Source organism: Callithrix jacchus, chromosome 8, assembly GCF_049354715.1.
Source record: "Callithrix jacchus isolate 240 chromosome 8, calJac240_pri, whole genome shotgun sequence".
In the NCBI taxonomy this organism is placed as follows: domain Eukaryota; kingdom Metazoa; phylum Chordata; class Mammalia; order Primates; family Cebidae; genus Callithrix; species Callithrix jacchus.
In genome coordinates, this window is record NC_133509.1 from 57,056,269 (window position 1) to 57,075,553 (window position 19,285).

The following is a 19,285-nucleotide window of genomic DNA, read 5'->3' on the forward strand; positions in this document are numbered from 1 at the left end:
ATAAAAAAAAATAAGACCCACCTGGTCATTATGTTAAGTGAAATAAGTCAAGCATAGAAAGACAAAAATCACATGTTTTCACTTATTTGTGGGATCTAAAAATGAAAACAATTGAAGCCATGGAGATAGAGAGTAGACGGATGGCTAGCAGAGGCTAGGAAAGGTAATGGAGGTGGGGGAGGAGGGGTGGTTAATGGGTACAAAAAAAATAGAATGAATAAATAAGGCCTGGTAGTTGACAGCACAACAAGGTGACTATAATCAATAATAATTGAATTGTACATTTTAAAATAACTAAAAGAGTACAATTGGATTGTTTGTGACACAAAGAATAAATGCTTGCGGAGATGGATACCCCATTTTTCATGATGTGATTATTACACACTGCATGCCTGTATCAAAACATCTCATGTACCCCGTAAATATATATGCCTACCATGTTACCATCAACATTAAAAATTATTTAAGAAGGCTGGGCATGGTAGTCATGCCCATAATCCCAGCACTTTGGGAGGCCAAGGCGGGTGGATCATGAGGTCAAGAGATCGAGACCATCCTGGTCAACATGGTGAAACCCCGTCTCTACTAAAAATACAAAAATTAGCTGGGCATGGTGGCACATGCCTGTAGTCCCAGCTACTCAGGAGGCTGAGGCAGGAGAATTGCTTGAACCCAGGAGGTGGAGGTTGCGGTGAGCCGAGATCGTGCCATTGCACTCCAGCCTGGGCAACAAGAGCAAAACTCTGTCTCAAAAAAAAAAAAATTATTTAAGAAATTATAAAAAGAAAATAGATCATATGAAGACACAGTGAGAGGACAATTATCTGCAAATGAGGAAGGGAGGCCTCACAAGAAACCAATTCTGGCACCTTGATTTTGAGCTTTCAGCCTCCAGAACTGTGAAAAAACAAATTTCTGTTAAGCCACCCAGTCGGTAGTATTCTGTTATGGCAGCCCAAGTAGACTAATACAATAATTTTACCACTGCTAATTAAGACTCCTCAGTAAATCCACCATAGTTTTTTTTTTAATAGAACCTTAAGACACCTGATATTCTGAAAAGATTTCAACATGGTGAAAGTATTACCAAAAGATATTTCTCCTCATGTTCTCTAACTACCACTAACTCTCTAGGTGACCTCATCCAGGTTCCATATCTTTAAAAATCACTTGTATACTGATGACTCTAACATTTATGTCTCCAGACTCAATCTGTTCCCTCTGCAGCTATTAATTTGTCTCCCAATATCCATTCCACCTTTTGCCCTAGCCATCTTCCTATAAAGCAACATTCTCAATCTCTTCTTCAGCAAGATGTGGTCATCTGACTAACTTTTGGCCATTGGGATATATGTTGAGCATAGCTTCCAGGGAGTGTTCTTTTGGGGAGTGCAATGATGTGATCTTGGTTCACGGCAACCTCAAACTCCTGGACTCAAGTGATCTTCAGCCTCCTGAGTACCTGGGATTACAGGTACACCACCCAGAGAGTGTTTTTAAGCAGGGGCTAATGTGACATGATAACTGGTGCTCCAGTCACCATTTGAACCATGAAGCAGGATGCTAAGTATAGCAGAGAAAGAAGATAAAAGGATCCTGGGTCCTTAGATATGAGTGTGCCTTTTCAGCCTTGGATTTCTTTTATATGAGAAGGAAATAAACGTACTTGTGAAAGCTGTTTCTGGGTTTCTGTTGTTTCATAAACAGTGGAACCTAATCCTAATTAATATATTGTCAAATAAGTGTCTCAAAGTTAACATGTGAAAAAAGACAACTCTTGATATGCCCTAAAACTTGCTCCTCTCAATAAATAGTACTACCATTCACCTGCTTGGTCAGGGAAAAACCTAAACACTGGTGAAAACCAAAATTTGTTTTCAAGAGTTTGACTTAGATACATAGAGAGATGGAAGAAGTGAAAGACATTAAAGGACATGGAGTTGAAAATGAGAAGGTCTAACACATACCAAATCGAATTGTCAGAAGTTAGCTGAGAATGGTCCAGTACAAACAGCATACTGGAAACAGGGAGATTCAGTGGATGTGGGTATCCTAGATACTGAAATCTCCTCCTGCTCTCTTCTCCTACTGGGCTTCCAGAATGCTAGGAATAAAGTATTTCTTCTCCAGGTAGGAATTTTTTAAATATCCAGAAAGTGAAATTTGTTGTACACGTGATTTTCCAAACCTAGATTAGTATTTGCTTTACCTGTCATCAGGCAGTGTTATAATTCAGTAAATTTATGTAAAATGTAAGAAGGGGTATCACCTTTTCATAAATAAACTTTGAAATATAAACATAATTTATGTTATTATGAATAAAAATATAGAAACATTCTGCTGCTCTGAGAGCAAGTGTGTCTTGGTCAATTATGGATATAGTGGAAAAGACTTTGACCTTAGAGTCAGATAAATGTGGCTCTGCAATCTGCTGGCAGGATTACTTTTTCTTTCCATGGAATCTTCTCTGGAGAATCTGGCCAATTAAGAGGAAAGAAATAAAGACGCAGAAAGCACTTATTCTTCAGACAAAGCAAGAGAGACCACCTGCAGGAAAGCTCACAGTTCTCAAGCCCAACCATACATTCAGACCATCCCAACAGCTTTATAGTTCCCTGGTACAATCTTGCCTGGTATTCATGCCCTTGAGTAATCCCTTTCACACTGAATGGGGCTGACTCATAGAACCAACAGGATATTGAGAATATGATGGTGTGTGCATTTCAAAGTTAGGTCGAAAAAGTCATTGCACCTTCCAACTTGCTGTCTCTCCGATCACTCACTCTGAAGGAAGCCAGCTACCATGTCATGAGGACATGTAAGCAGGCCTAGGGAGAGGATTACTGTAAGTGAGCAAAATTCCTCACCTTTTATTGAAAGTAGATAAATCGCCGGGTGCAGTGAAACACCTGTCATCCCAGCACTTTGGGAGGTCGAGGCAGGTGGATCACAAGATCGGGAGCTCGAGACCAGCCTGACCAAGAGACCAGCCTGACCAATATGGTGAAACTCCGTCTCTACTAAAAATACAAAAATTAGCCAGGCTTGGTGGCAGGTGCCTATAATCCTAGCTACTTGGGAGGCTGAGACAGGAGAATTGCTTGAACCCAGGAGGTGGAGGTTACAGTGAGCCAAGATTGCACCATTGCACTCCAGCCTCGGTGACAGCGTGAGACACTGACAGACAGACAAACAGAAAGAAAGAAGGGAGGGGGGCAGAGAATAAGAGAGAGAGAGAGATAAGAAAGAAGGAAGGAAAGAAAGAAGGAAGGGAGGGAGGGAGGGAGGGAGGAAGAAAGAAAGAAAGAGAAGGGAGGGAGGCAGGGAGGGAGGGAGGGAAGGAGGAAGGAAGGAAGGGAGAGAGGGAGGGAGGAAGAGAGAGAAAGGAGGGAGAGAGAGGAAGGAGGGAGAGAGAGCAAGGAAGGAAGGGAAAGAAAGAAGAGAAAGAAAAGAGAAGGGAGGAAGGAAAAGAGAAAGAGAGAAAGAGAGAGAGAGAAAGAAAGAAAGAAAAAAAGAAAGAAAGAAAGAAAGGAAGAAAGAAAATCAAATTGCTTAAAGTATATAAATCAAGAAACAGTAGTATAAACACATTACTTAGGAACAGTAGATATAACCACCTGGAATCCCAGCACTTTGGGAGGCTGAGGTGAGCAGATTGCTTGAGGCCAGAAGTTTGAGACCAGCCTGGGCAACGTGGCAAAACAGTCTCTATAAAAAATACAAAAATCAGATGGGTATGAGCGCGTGCACCTGTAATACCAGCTATTTTGGGGGCTGAGGTGGGAGGATAACTTGAGCTCACAAGGTGGAGGCTTCAGTGAGCTGAGTGCACCATTGCACTCCAGCCTGGGTGACAGAGCAAGATCCTGTCTCAAAAAAAAAGAATAGTACATATAACTAACAGATGAATTTAAAACAAAAATGGTGAAAATAATAATTTAACAATAATTTATTTAATTGATATAATTAACAAAAATGCTATTTTATGTTAATACTAATGGCAGATGTACAGGTGAGACTATCAGAGATCTTGTAGAACAAAATATAAGGTAGAAGAAGGAAACTAACATATACTAAGCACCTATTTTGTGAGTAAAATGAGAAAAGAGTAACCTCACCAGCAGATTGCAGAGCCAGTATATACATCCCTATTTATCTCACTCTAAGGTCAAAGTCTTTTCCACCAAGACACACTTGCTCTCAGAGCAGCAGAATGTTTCCACATTTTTATTCACAAAGAACTAATAACATAAATTATGTTTATATTTCAAAGTTTATTTATGAAAATGTGATACCCCTTCTTACATTTTACATAAATTTAGTGAGTTATAACACTCCCTGATGACAGGTAAAACAAATACTAATCAAGGTTCGGAAACTCACGTGTACAAGAAATTTCACTTTCTGGGTATTTTTTAAACTCAGCTTAATTTCCCTAGGTGCCCCATTAACCTGATAGTAGAAATTAAATCTCAGGCAATTTTTTGTTCTCCCACAAGTACACTTTCTTCAGAGTTGTGCTGAAGTTCTGAGGAGGATGGGAGGAGGATAGGAAATGGCCAGTCCTTTGCCCATCTATCCTCCGGCATTCTCCCATCCTGCCCCAGGTTGTCAGTCCACATAGGTGGCTGGTGAGTCACTCCTCATTCTTCTCAGTGAGGTCCCTGAAGCTTGGGCAGCTCTCCCAGCTACTTCTATACTTCTTTCAGGCACTGTAGACTTCATTACTCTATTTCTGCACCTCTGAGCTGCAGAAAACTTCCTGATGCTCTTGAACATCCCACCTGCCTAGAAATCTTTTGTAGTCTCTTCTCCTCTGTTGCATTGCCATTGCCAGAAGGCCCTTCCAGAAAGCAAATCACAAGTTTGTTCTGCTCTCAGACCCCCAACTCTATGTGTGGTTCTGTCATTTCCCCTTTCAGACTCAGCCAGGGATTGGGAAAGGCAGAGTACTATGCCCTGTTCTGGGGCCCCACTAGCTCTGAAGTATCCTTTCTTCTCTTTCAAGCCTCCTCTTTCTCCCTAGTGTGCAGAATCTGAGGAAATAAGAAGGCATTCTCCGACCCATCAGGTTTTTTCCACACCATGAGTATTAAACTTCAGAAGGCTTTATTCTTCCTTCTGCAACATTGCTTTCCCAGTCTACCTACCCAAATTGGGAGAAATAAGAAATACTCATAAAAAATCATGGTTTTCCACACAGCAGCTTATCAAAAAAAGTCATGGTTACCATTTCAAACATGTGATGCCACCATATGGGTAATTGTGCCAGATGCTGGAAATATGAAGAAAAACGTGATTAAATTCCTGCAGTCAGGATGGGTCTAAGGGCACATTGTTATCAGGTGGATACAAAGGAAAAACACAGCAGTGATGATCTAGTATTTAGTGCAATCTTGGAACTATAAATAGTTTCAAGAAATATGATTAGGTGGAGGGAAGGGGTAAGTACTTAGAAAAGTTTTTCAATGGAAAACTCAACCTGATTTTGGCCAAGGTTGGGAAGGCATTTCAAGTAGGAAGAACAGCCATAGACAAAGGCATGGAAGCCCAAGAGGATGTGATAACTTTCAAGAGACACAGATGGTGTGGTTGGAGACTAGATTACGTAAGGAAGAGGATGGGCAAACAGAGAGGAGCGGTAGGTGACCCAAGATCAAAAGGATGCCACACTAGAAAGCTATATTGCACCCTGAAGATTATTTAAAGGAATCATATAATTTTAGGCTGGAAAATAATATAATCTGTTTTGTGTTTATGAAAATTACTCTAACAGAATGTGGAGAACTAAAGTGAGAATATTAAAATCCAACACTGCATGTTTTTACTCATAGGCAGGTGTTGAACAATGAGAACACATGGACACAGGAAGGGGAACATCACAGTGGGGTCTGTTTTGGGGTGGCGCTAGGGGAGGGATAGCAGGGGGTGGAGAGATTGGGGAGGGATAACATTGAGAGAAATACCTAATACAGGGGACAGGGGATGAAGGCAGCAAACCACCATGGCAAGTGCATACCTATGTAACGATCCTGCAAGATCTTCACATGTACCCCAGAAATTAAAGTATAATAAAAAATACATTTAAAAAAGAGAGATAAAAGAGCCCAAGTTAAGGCAATGACAGTGGGAATGGGAAAAAAAAAGTTGGAAATTCATTCACAAGATATTTTTGAGGCAAAATTCTAGAACTTGGGATAAGAGAGTGAAAGAGAAAAAGGAGTTAAGGGTAACTCCCAAAATTCTGGATTGAGTGACCAAGGAAATAATAATACCATTCACATAGATAGGAACACATGAGGAAGGGCAAGTTTGGGCAGACGTGGTCAGGGCTATGGTGGGCAGATTGGTACATTCACATTTTTTTCATTCATCAATCATTTCATTTTTAATCGTTCCCTTGATTCAGATTTTGAATTTTTATTATTATTTTTAAAATATATATCTTTTTAAGAGACAGAGTCTTGCTCTGTTGCCCAGGCTGGAGTGCAGTGGCCCAATCTCGGCTCACTGCAACATCTGCCTCTCAGGTTCTAGCGATTCTCCCGTCTTAGCCTCCTGAGTAGCTGGGACTACAGGTGCACGCCGCTGTGCCTGCCTAATTTTTATATTTTAGTAGAGATAGGGTTTCACCATGTGGCCCAGGCTGGTCTCAAACTCCTGAGCTCAGGCAATTCACCTGCCTCAGCCTCCCAAAGTGCTAGGATTGATTACAGGCGTGAGCCACTGTGCCCAGCCTATTTTTAAAATAATTTTAGCTTTTATTTAGATTTAATAGATACACATGCAGGTTTGTCACATGGGTGAATTGTATGGTGCTAAGTTTTGGGGTACAACTGAACCCAGCACCCAGGTAGTAAGAATAGTACCTGATAGGTAGTTTCTCATCCTTCTCCTGCACTTTCTGCCTCCCCTATCTTGTAGACCCTAGTGTCTACTTTTTCCATCTTTATGTCCATGTGTACCCAATGTTTAGCTCCTATTTATAAGTGAGATCATGTGGTATTTGATTTTCTGTTTCTGCTTTAATTCACTTAGGATAATGGTCTCCAGCTGCATCCATGTTGCTGCAAAGAACATGATTTCATTCTTTTTTGTGAGTGCACAGCATTCTTTGGTATATAGGTACCACATTTTCTTTATCCAATCCAGTGTTAATGGGCACCTAAGTTGATTCCGTGTCCTTGCTATTGTGAGTAATGCTGCAATGAGTATGAAAGTGCATTTTTTTTTTGGTACAACAATTTATTTCCTTTTGGATATATACCCAGTAATGGGATTGCTGGGTTGAATGGTAGTCCCATTGTAAGTTCTTTTGCTGTGCAGAAACTCTTTAATTTAATTAGGTCCCACTTGTCAATTTTTGTTTTTGTTGCAACTGCTTTTGAGAACTTAGTAATAAATTCATTCCCAAGGATTTCTTCCAGAACTTTTATAGTTTGAGCTCTTATATTTAATTTTTCATCCATCTTGAGTTAATTTTTGTACATGGTGAAAGGCAGGAGTCCAGTTTCACTCTTCTGCATATAGCTAGCCAGCTATCCCAGCATCCTTTATTGAATGTGGAATGTTTTCCACTATTGCTTATCTTTGTCATCTTTGTTGAAGATCAGATGGATGTGGGGATGTGGCCTTATTTATGGTTCTCTACTCTATTCCACTGGTCTGTTTTTGTACCATACCATGCTGTTTTGCTTACTGTAGCCTAACAGTATATTTTGAAGTCCAGTAATGTAGTGCTGACATCTTTGTTCCTTTTGCTTAGGATTGCTTTGGCTTTTGGGCACTTTTTTGCTTCCATGTGAATTTTAGGATAGTTTTTTTTTTTTTTAGTTCTGTGAGAAATGGCTTTGGTAGTTTGATCAGAATAGCATTGAATCTATAGATTGCTTTGGGTACTACAGCCATTTTAATGTTTATTCTCCCAATCCATGAGTGTGAAATGTTTTGCCATTTGTTTGTGTCATCTATGATTTCTTTGAGCAGTGTTTTGTAGTTCTCCTTGTAGAGAGCTTTCACCTTCTTGGTTAGATGCATGCCTAGGTATTTTATCTTCTACGTGGCTATTGTAAATGGCATTATGTTCTGATCTGGCTCTCAGCTTAAGCATTATTGGTATATAGAAATGCGGCTGATTTTTGTACACTGATTTTGTGTCCTGAAACATTACTGAAGTCATTTATCACTTACATTAGCCTTCTGGTAGCCTGTAGGGTTTTCTAGGTTGAGAATAATATCATCTGAAGAAAGATAGTTTGACTTTTTTCCTGTTTGGATGCCTTTCATTTCTTTGTCTTGCCTAATTGTTCTGTCCAGGATTTCCCAGATTTTTTTTTTTCCAAGACAGAGTCTTGCTCTGTCACCCACACCAGAGTGCAGTGGCACGATCTAGGCTCGGTGCAACCTTCACCTCCCGGGTTCAAGCAATTCTTCTGCCTCAGCCTTTTGAGTAGCTGGTATTACAGACGCCTGCCATCACGCCCAGCTAATTTTTGTATGTTTAGTAGAGACCAGGTTTCACCATGTTAGCCAGGCTGGTCTCAAACTCTTGATTTCAGGCAATCTGCCAGCCTTGCCCTCCCAAAGTGCTGGGATTACAGACATGAGCTGCCACGCCCAACCCCCAGATTTTTTTTTTTTTTTTTTTTGAGATGGAGTTTCACTGGTATCACCAAGACTGGAGTGCAGTGGTGCAATCCTAGCTCACTGCAACTTCTACCTCCTGGGTCCAAGCAAGTCTCCTGTCTCAGCCTCCCATGTAGCAGGGATTACAGGTGCCCGCTATCATGTCCAGCTAATTTTTTGCATTTTTAGTAGAGACAGGGTTTCACTGTGTAGACCAGGCTGATCTCGAACTCTTGACCTCAAGTGATCCCCCACCTCAGCCTCCCAAAGTGCTAGGATTACAGGTATGAGCCACCACACCTAGCCCGCAGATTTGTTAAATAAATAAAAAGATAAATATTAAGGAATCATGCTGTCCATTCTGACCCTATCCACCTCAAACTACAACCTGCAACAAAGTATTACTTTCACTGGTTTCTAGTACTTTCTTCAATCACTTTCAACATATTGGCTTGTTTTTTCTTTTTAAGTTTGAATGAAAGCTTATATGTAAGATTACTTTATTCCTGCATCTTCTCTATCGTTTCTTTCTTGTATTTGCCCGTTTCCTTTCCTACTTGGTGAGATTTTGCTTTTCGTTCAAGCAAAATCTTCTTGTGGTTTTTGTCAGTTTTAGCCTGGGGATAACCACTTTGCTGTGAATGCTTACACGGATAGCTGTGCCATTAGCCTTTTCCTGCTGCACCCATTCAATGTAGATGACTTATTTCTTCCTGTAAACCTGGGCTACTTTGCCAGTTCGCTGACCTTTCTAGCATCCTCGTACAACCTGAACTTCATCATCCTTTTAGATGAGCATGGGTCAAATGCTGTACTTCTGTCTCAGCTCTTTGGAAAGAGAGGAAGATATTATCTTCTTGCAAATGTGAGAAAGTTCATTGAAATGCCTTTTGCAGTTCTTGTTTTGGTCAGAAGTCACCTTGGTGATGGTCACAAAAGGGAAGAGCATTTTCAACATATTGACTTTAATGCATACAGGGGGATACCTTTAGTAAACAGTTGGTTAGATGTTTCTGGAGCTCAAGAGAGATGCCTGTGTTCATTATATGCATTGAATCACCAACACAGGAATGATAGTTGAAGATGTAAGCATGGATGAGATCACCAAGACAGAATGGGAAAACCTAAGGACAAAACTCTGTAGGACACCAGGGATGAATAATGAATACAAGGTAAAACGGTGAAGACAATAAATTTCAAAGTCTCTTTCCACAAAGTAAACTATATGCTCCATAGAAGAGCCTATGTTCAATCACCACTGTTTTTGTAGTGCTTAGCACAGTGCCTGAAACCTGGTAAGTACAAAATAACCATTGAAGTCCAGCTCTCAAAGAAGAGTGATGAGGTAAACTTTAGAAGATTCAGGATCAGAGGAAGATTGTCTAAAATAGAAAACTACTTTTTCGTATTTATATGCATGTGAAAAGCAGCAAGAAGAAGAAAGCATTTGAAGCTTCATCATCTAAGACCACTAAAGAATGATGGAGGAAGTGAATGAACTCAGTCCTTGGGATGCCCCTTCCTTGTAGCTTCTCTTTGCTTCCCTGTAAATGGAAAAGGCGTCTATCATTAATAATGAATTGCCTAATGTCACAGGACTCATTACTCCAAATACATTTGTTGCTGTTGTTGTTGTTGTTTGAGATGGAATCTTGCTCTGTTGCCGAAGCTGGAGTGCAGTGGTGTGATTTCAGCTCACTGCAGCTCCTCTTCTTGGGTTCAAGCAATTCTCCTGCCTCAGTCTCTCAAGTACCCTGGATTACAAGCCCATGCCACCATGCCCAGCCAAGTTTTGTATTTTTAATAGAGACAGGTATTTTACTATGTTGGTCAGGCTGATCTCGAACTTCTGACCTCAGGTGATCTGCCCACCTTGGCCTCCCGAAGTGCTGGGATTACAGGTATGAGCCACTGCACCTGGCCTATTTGATTTGAATTAGGTAAAAGAGTCCATATGAGGTCATTCCTTGAAAGCCTCTGACAGTCTCAGGCAAACCCCATGAATTTGCTCCACTTGCTTCTACCAAAATGTTTTCACCACTCATATAGATATTGCTAGGCTTTTCTGCTAAATTTGAAGACATATATTGGTAAAATGTAAAATATAGGTTTAAAAAACTGTGTATTGCTTTATATAAATGCATTTCCTAATACCACTGATGTGATCAATTGACTACTGAATATTAATGATGACTATAAGTTGGAATACAGCTATAATTCTGTTCTTATGTAGTCTGCATCAACAAGGCAATGGAGAATGTAGGCTGACCTAAGAGACACAAATACATTCTAGCAGTACTTAGTCAAGGCAAAGCATACACCTTATAGCCCAGCTATCCTACTCACATGTACATATCCCAGGAAATTGCCACACATCCATAAGGCTACTTGTATAAAGATGCTTGTCACAGGACATTGATGGCAATCCAGATGACCATCATTGGGAGGATGGATCAATAAAATGTGGTAATGCACACTATGGAATAATATGCAATAATAATAGCATATAATAATAATAGTAATTAGAAGCATCAAACTAAAAGTATACATATCGAGAAGTCTTCATAGTACACTGCAGAGTATAAACAGAAAAAGAACAAGAACTATATAAAAACATGGACATAAAATAAAAATATGCTTTATATTTTTTACATAGACACATGCAAATTCAATTACAGTGACCTCTTACATGACAAAAGAATGAGATCTTTGAATGTGGGTGGAAGGCAATGAATGAATACATACATACAAACATACATGCAAGAGACATAATGGCATATCAGGCCATGCATTGAAGGGTGTGTTGATTGTGTGCTGGAGTCAGCTCCCACCAGCTTTTGAAAGCTGATTATGCATATTTCTTCCCAGCTCTGCATTTAGTAACATCACATTGGTAACTTAAAATCATCCAGACCTGGGTGCGTGGCTCACGCCGGTAATCTCAGCACTTTGGGAAGCCAAGGCAGGCAGATCACCTGAGGTCAGGAGTTCAAAACCAGCCTGGCCAACATGGTGAAACCCAAACTTTACTAAAAATACAAAAATTAGCTGGGAGTGGTGGTACTCGCCTGTAATCCCAGCTACTGGGAAGGCTGAGGCAGGAGAATCACTTAAACCAGAAGGCAGAGGTTGCAGTGAGCCGAGATCACGGCATTGCACTCTAGCCTGGGCAACAAGAGTGAAACTCCATCTCAGAAAAAAATAAAACAAAATAAAATCAGCCAGAATGGGAGTATTTACACCATAGAAATCACAAATACTACAAATCAAGGCACTGTTTGTTTCCCTGAGGGCCTGTCGTTAAACATTTGCCAGCATATCACTGCGCTAAAGTCACATTCTTTTTTCCTTACCAGTGATTCTCAGACTCAAAAACAGGTGGTGTGGAGTGACATAGATGACTTGAAAACTTTTGCCAGGTGTGGGTAACACAACAAGCCCCAGCTGAAACCCATGGTTCTATACTAAGCTGCTTTCAAATACTGCAGTGTGTGTCAATATGGCAAGATATGAAATGCCTCAAAAACTAGTTTCCTGGCCGGGTGTGGTGGCTCATACCTGTAATCCCAATACTTTGGGAGATTGAGTAGGATGGATCACCTGAGGTCAGGAGTTCGAGACCAGCCTGACCCACATGGAGAAACTCTATCTCTACTAAAAATGCAAAATTAGCTGAACGTGGTGGCATGTGCCTATAATCCCAGCTACTTAGGAGGCTGAGGCAGGAGAATCACTTGAACCTGGGAGGCAGAGGTTGCAGTGAGCTGAGATCACACCATTGCACTCCAGCATGGGCAACAAGAATGTAACTAACTCCATCTAAAAAAAAAAAAAAAAAAAAAAATTTCAGTTCTAAGAATTTGTCCTAAGGAAATATCTCAAATATGGAAAATATTTTATATACAAAGATATTTATCCAAGTCCTATTTTAACAACGACAAATTTGAAACAACCTAAATGTGAAAGGGAATGGTTATGTAAACTAACGATAAATCCAGCATTTAAAGTTACATTTATGTGAAACCTTTAATTTCATGAAAAACACCCCTATTGCTGGTTTAAATGAAAAAAAGCAGAATAAAAATATATATGTAAATATAATGTGATACTAATCAATCACCCATCACCCAGGGATCTTGTTAAAATACAGATTCTGACACAGGAGGACTAAAGTGATGCCTGGAATTCTGCTTTTTTAACAGAAATAATGCCAATGCTGCTGGTCTACGTACCACTTTTTGAATAGTAAAGGCATATAGAATACAATCACACTCATGTAAGAAATGCATAGGAAAAATAATCTGATGGAAAATTAAAATGTTAAAGGTATGGAGCTGGGGTCATGATGAGGATTTTTTTTTTTTTTTCGGGGGGAGGAAGGCAGGAAGGGAGGGAAGAAGGATGGTAGGGAGGAAGGAAGGGATGAAGGAAGGAAGGAAGGGAGGAAGCAGGGAGGGAGGGAGGGAGGGAAGGGAAGGAAGGAAATCAAGCAATGAGAGGGACATTTCGGACCTGGATCTAGAGGTTTACAAGTTGATTTCTTTTTTTTTGAGAGAAGGAAAGAAAAAAAAATAAGTAAAGGAGAGGAAGAGGGAGAGTAAATGGAAATATTGCTTTATTTTGAAAAAAATTGGGTATTAATAATGGCCAATCAATGTTTCATTTAAACTTATGGGTAGGTGTGATGTGGTATTGACAAGAATGTATATTTTGTGTATTTGAAGTGGAGAGCTCTATAAATATTTATTAAGTTTACTTGTTCTAGATCTGAGTTCGAGTCCTTGATATCCTTATTAATTTTCTGTCTCACTGAATCTAAGTCTCGTATCTGGGTGTTAGGATCATTAGCTCTTGTTGTTGCATTGATCCTTTTACCACTGTATCTTTGTTGCTTTAAAATTTATTTTATCCGATACGAGAATTACAACTCCTGCTTTTTATTTATTTATTATTTATTTTTGCTCTCCATTTGGTTGGTAAATCTTTCTCCATCCCTTTGTTTTGGGTCTTTGTGTATCCTTGCATGTGAAACAGGTCTGGATGTAACATGCCGTTGGGTTTTGGCTGTATCTTTTGATTGGGGGATTTAGTCGATTAAAATTTAGGGTTACTGCCATTTGATGTTGACTGGCTGTTTTATCAATTCGTTGGTATAAATTCTTCTTTATGTTGGTGCTCTTTACTTTATGGTGTATTTTTAGAAAGGCTAATACTGGTTGTTTCTTTCTATGTGTAATGCTTCTCTCAGAAGCTCTTGTAAAGCAGGCCTGGTGGTAATAAAATCTCTGAGTACTTGCTTGTTCATAAAAGATTTTATTTTTCCTTCAGTTGTAAAGCTTAGTTTGGCTGGATATAAAATTCTGGGCTGAAGGTTCTGTTCTTTGAGGATGTTGAATATTGGCCCCCACTCTCTTCTGGCTTGTAGAGTTTATGCTGAGAGATCTGCTGTAAGTCTGATAGGCTTGCCTTTGTGGGTAACCTGACCTTTCTCTCTGGCCGCCCTTAGTATTTTCTCCTTCGTTGCAACCCTGGTGAATCTAACGATTATGTGCCTTGGGGTTGCTCTTCTTGAGGAATATCTTTGTGGTGTTCTCTGTATTACCTGGGGTTGAATGTTGACCTGCTTTGCTAGTTTAGGAAAATTTTCCTGAATAATATCCTGAAGGGTATTTTCCAGCTTGGATTCATTCTCTCTGTCGCATTCAGGTACACCTATCAAACGTAAATTTGGTCTTTTCACATAGTCCCACATTTCTTGGAGACTTTGCTCATTCCTTTTTATTCTTTTTTCTCTAATCTTTTCTTCACGTTTTATTTCATTAAGTTGGACTTTGACCTCTGATATCTCTTCTTCTGCTTGAACAATTCGAGTGTTTAAACGTGTGCATACTTCTCGGAGTTCCTGTATTGTATTCTTCAGTTCCATTAATTCACTCATACTCCTCTCTAAGTTGTCTATTCTCAATAGGATTTCATCAAACCTTTTTTCAAAGTTCCTAGTTTCTTTACGTTGGGCTACAACATGGTCTTTTAACTCACCGAAGTTTGTTATTATCCATTCCTTGAAGAGTGATTCTGTCATCAGGATGCGCTCATTCTCCATCAAGCCTTGTTCCATTGTCGATGTGGAACTGTGATCACCTTTAGAGGGAGAGGCGTTCTGACTTTGAGTATTCTCAGCTTTTTTACGCTGGTTTCTTCCCGTCATTGTAAATTTATCCTCCTGTCGTCTTTGAATTTACCAACTTTCACATTAGGTCTCTTGAGTGGACGTCCAGGTTGTTAGTTCCCAGGGCCAGAGCAGCGGCGTTAAAACTGATGGTGCTTTTCTGTCCAGGATTCTCCTGTCTGGCTTCCTTCTTGTGTCCAGTAGTAGGCGACTCTGCCTTCCCAGGACTCCAAACCTCGGTCAGAAGGGGAACCCGTCCCGTTTACTCTGCGCCGAGCGCTGCCGCGCCGAGGTGCCGTCACAGCCGCTGCGCCGGGCTCTGGTATTGTGCTGGGGGCCCGTGCAGGTCCTCCAAATGTGTTTACTCTGCTCCGAGAGCTGCCACGCCGAGGTGCGGGCGGAACCGCTGCGCCGGCCACGAGAGTCACGCTGGCCACCCGTGTGTTTCCTCCACTGGGGGATCTTCTGCTCCGTGAGCAATCAGACTTTGTCTGAAAGTGTGGCATCCTCTAGTTCTCCGAGCCTTCCCTGAGAGCTGCAATCTCAGGATGTTAGCGATCGGCCATCTTGGATCGTTCTCCGAGGATTTTTAAAAATATTTATTTTGGCCAGGCATGGTGGCTTACGCCTGTAAGCCAAGCACTTAGGAGGCCAAGGCGGACAGATCACCTGAGGTCGGGAGTTCACAACCAGCCTGAGCAACATGGTGAAACCCCGTCTTTAAAAAAAAAAAAATTATTTTACTAGAGTTTCCAAACTTTCTATATTTTAGGATTACTTGCTTCTATAGAGTGGTAAAAATACATTAAAAATAATCGATTTACGGAGGCCAGATGTGGTGGCTTGTGCCTGTAATCCCAGCACTTTGGAAGGCCGAGGTGGAAAGATCACTTGAGGTCAGGAATTCAAGACAATCCTAACATGGTGAAACCCTGTCTTTACTAAAAATACAAAAAGTAGCCTGGTATGGCAGCGCACACCTGTGCTCGAGAGCCTGGGGCAGTAGAATTGCTTGAACCCAGGAGGCAGAGGTTGCAGTGAGCAGAGAATGCACCACTGCACTCCAGCCTGGGTGAGAGAGTGAGATTCCATCTCAGAAAATAATAATAATACTCTGCTTAGCCGAGTGTGGTGGCTCATGCCTGTAATCCCAGCTACCTGGGAGGCTGAGACAGGGGATAACTGGAGCCTAGGAGTTCAAGGCTACAACAAACTTTGATCACACTGCTCTCCAGCCTGGATGACAAAGCAAGACGCTGTCTCTAAAATAAATAAATATAATTTTTTAAATTGAAAAAATATATATTTATGCCTATGCAAGTATAGGTGCGGGGAACATATGGGAAGTCTCTATAACTTCTATTCAATTTCCCTGTGACTCTAAAACTGATCCAAAACATAAGATCTATTAAAAAATAATCTGCTTTAATTTTCTCATCAACAGTATTAAAAATGGAATAACCAAGAACTTGTCGAAGAGCCCAATTGTACAGCCTGGTTGAGAATCAAGCCTATGTATGTTTCATTCTTTTTTCCCACTTTCTTAATGATGCCTTGAACATGGGTTTCTAATCCTTTTTACCAAATGCTTTTATATTTCTAACCAAAGGGAAAAAAAAACATTTCATTGCAGCTTTTTCATTTTCTCACGTTTTATTCCTCTCTCTAGCACTCCACCTTCAACTATGCCCCAGTCCTGGGAGGGAAGGGGTTCTGCAGGACAGGACTGGCCGGAGTTCCACACTACTTGTGACGGTTCCTTATATCGCTACAATAAGACTGCTTAGTGTTAGACAGGAGTCCCCTAATTTGGAGGCACAATTTAATATATTTAAAATGTTTGCAGAGACAGAGTCTTGCTGTATTGCCCAGTCTCACACCCCTGGCCTCAAACTCCTGGCCTCCAGTGATTCACCCTGCCTCAGCCCCCCAGTTACAGGCGTAAACCACCACACCCAGCCTGTATTTACTACTTTTAACTAAAAGTCGTTGTTATTCTTGATCTGAACAAACAGAAAGTTCTGTTTGTAAAGTTGTAGTAAGTAACAGTCAAGAGACTTGGAAAGAGGCTGAGTGGGGCTCACTAGACTAATTCTCAGGGGATCCAAAGTCCCATCAAACTAGGAAGATGAATAGATCCCTTAAGAAAACAAAACTGCAACCCACATCTTCCACCCTGATATCACCTTCACAAAAAGAGGTTTACTTCAGAGGGAGCTTGCTGAAAATGGAAGATTTTGAAACACTCTAGACTCTTCAGACCCTTTTAGCTGAATGATGGCTCCAGAGAAACTATTCCATTCTGAGTGACCAGGGAACAAGTCTGCCCATTCAGGAGGCTTTGGAAGAGAACAGATGTTCTTAAAAAATGCCATCAAATTTATGAGAGATACAGATCTCACACCAACAGTATAGGACAGGCATTTAGAGCCAACAGACAATATTGCAACCTCGGGAAATAACCACGAGAACCAGTTATCTCCTGCAGTCCTGTGAGCAGTGTGTTCGAATCGCCTGATTGGGACTCCTGCAGAGGACTGGTAGACACCTGACCTTGGACCTCCCAGCTAATCTCCACCTTGGCACTTCAGGGGCTGGCAAAGCAGCAGTTGCTTCTTCAACCTCTCCTCCTACTGGCACTTATTTTTATATTTTGTTAGAAGGTCTGGCATATCAAGGACAGGCACTGGGTCTCATTTGCAACTTTAGCCCCACCACCAAAGTCAATGCTGGAACACAACAATGGGTAAGCCAATGTTTTTTCAGTCAGAGCCATTACATTACTCACTTACACTGAGGGACTTGACTTGGCCTGATCTGCACAATGTTGTCCCACTCTGTGCTCTGTGTAACTGTCCCCTTGGAAACACAAAGCTCCGGATAACATGCAGTCTGGGTGAAACTCCTAATGCTTTTGCTTTGAAGGGGAAGATCTCATCCTCCTTCTAAGAGTAGTAGAGCTGTTCAAAAGAGCATGAAGGCCGGGCCCAGTGGTTTAAGCCTGTAATCCCAGCACTCTGGGAGGACGAGGTGGGTGGATAACCTGAGGCCAGAAGTTCAAGACCAGACTAGCCAACATGGTGAAACTGTCTCTACTGAAAATACAAAAATTAACCAGGCATGATGGCACACACCTGTAGTCCCAGTTACTCGAAGGCTGAGGCAGGAAAATCACTTGAACCCAGGAGGCAGAGGTTGTAGTGAGCCAAGGTCGCACCACTGCACTCCAATCTGGGCAAAAAAAAAAAAAAAAAGAGAGATAGCCTGAGTTATGACCCTCGCAGGACACACTCCCAGGTAGTGCATACTTCCCATGCAGCACTACACAGCTGACTCTGAAAACTATGAATGGTCTGAAGTGGATAATGCAAACACATCCATGCTGTCAGGCTGCCGAGCAAGTCTCCCCCTTCACTCATCAAGCATGTGGGAGAAAGGAGGAAATTCCTGAGATTCAGAAAGTGGTCCAATTCACTTTGTATCTGGAAAGCCCAGAACTAGTGAGCCTCCTTTGAAATGGGAGGAAAAAAGTTAATCAGCAGCACTGACTAGGTACTATCTTCGTGGCTGTTCACAATGCCTTTGTTTATCTGTGCCAAGCTCATGACTCACCATGAACCCGGAGCTTTCTCTTCCAATTCCACTCACATTTAGCTCTTCTTCACCTTAATCTCTGTTGCTATGTTTCTCCCAACGTGTACCACCCAGGACTTGCCTAAATAATACTGTAATACTCATCTTATTAGTACCCGATGATGTTTCTGGGCATCGTGTTCGTGCTGGATTCTGCTTTTGTCATGGGCCACCTGGGCTCATCTTTGAACAAAATGACGAGGCTACAGAAACCTCTTTTTTGAATTGTTGATGAATCTAGACAACGCGAAGCCTAGAATTTTTTTTATTTAGTATGAAATTCAAATTTAATTATCATAAATAAGTTATATGGGAACACAGTCACACCTGTTAGTTTACATATCATCTGTAGCTACTCCCCACAACAGCCGAGTTGAGTGGCCGCAACAGAGACCATACAGCCAACAGAGCATAAAATACTCACTATCTGACACTTTACAGAAAAAAGTTCCCCAATCTCTGTTCTTAATTAACAATCTACAGTTTTCTGATGAGCTATGCAAAAGTCAGAATCTCCTTCCTACCTCAGTTGTATATACACATTCCCATTCTTATCTGCAAAAACTTAAGAAGAAAATATGACATAGAAAAGACTAAACAACTACCATTATTAGAGAAAGTTAGGAAGACTTGCAATATATTTGTTGTCTTTTGTATTTATCTATTTTATCTTAATTCCTCCTTCCTTCTGCCTTCTGAGATTGGGCAGAGGAGAAAGAGAGAAATCAGGCCAGCTCAAGTGCAAAAGCTATTAATCAGATGAGAGCAAAAGAACTGGGTACTTTTTCCTCCTCCAGCATATCTGGAACCCAAGCAAAGTAATAGCAGAAGAGATGCCCAACACCATTGGGCAAAATG

At 41.0% G+C, this 19,285-nt stretch overlaps 1 long non-coding RNA gene across 1 annotated transcript in view; it reads right to left on the reverse strand.

The window, feature by feature from the left end:
- Nucleotides 1-19,285, reverse strand: part of LOC144577368 (uncharacterized) — a 143,047-nt gene that overhangs the window by 62,701 nt on the left and 61,061 nt on the right. The window lies entirely within an intron of this gene.